Source organism: Penaeus monodon, chromosome 31 (genome assembly GCF_015228065.2).
Source record: "Penaeus monodon isolate SGIC_2016 chromosome 31, NSTDA_Pmon_1, whole genome shotgun sequence".
NCBI lineage: Eukaryota > Metazoa > Arthropoda > Malacostraca > Decapoda > Penaeidae > Penaeus > Penaeus monodon.
The window spans coordinates 2,387,478-2,387,936 of NC_051416.1; the positions used below are offsets into that span (position 1 = coordinate 2,387,478).

The window sequence follows — 459 nt, forward strand, 5'->3', positions numbered from 1 at the left end:
CTATTATCAAGTTCCATTCCTTTATTCCCTTCCTGCAGCTTATGCATATCACTTTTTACAATTAATTTTCTAAAATCTGATAAATCCCTATCAACTGCATTACCTGATGGTGCATTTTACAAACAAGATCTATTGTTAATATACGGATATAGATTTGTCTTTGTTGTCAATGTATAGCAAACATGAAAAGACACTGAAGCTTATACATTTAGCTGTATAGTCAATGCCAGTTTAGTAAATTCTCAATAGATCACTCTGATCTTTTTTACTGACTTTATGGTCTGGATTTCCTCCAAGTCTTTTCCCTTGACAGATATTTGGACACATTACTCTATGTTAAAGATGTACAAATAAAGAAAGAGCTTGCTTTGTAGAAATTACAATTGATACTGCTTTCGCTCCCGCTGAAAAGTAATGTTGACAGTATTATAGTAATGCTGTTAAGTTAAGGAAGTACAT

At 32.2% G+C, this 459-nt stretch overlaps 1 protein-coding gene across 1 annotated transcript in view; it reads left to right on the top strand.

Annotated features, from left to right (window-relative positions):
* The window catches only part of LOC119592824 (rootletin-like), a 148,678-nt gene that overhangs the window by 128,770 nt on the left and 19,449 nt on the right, over positions 1 to 459 (top strand). The window lies entirely within an intron of this gene.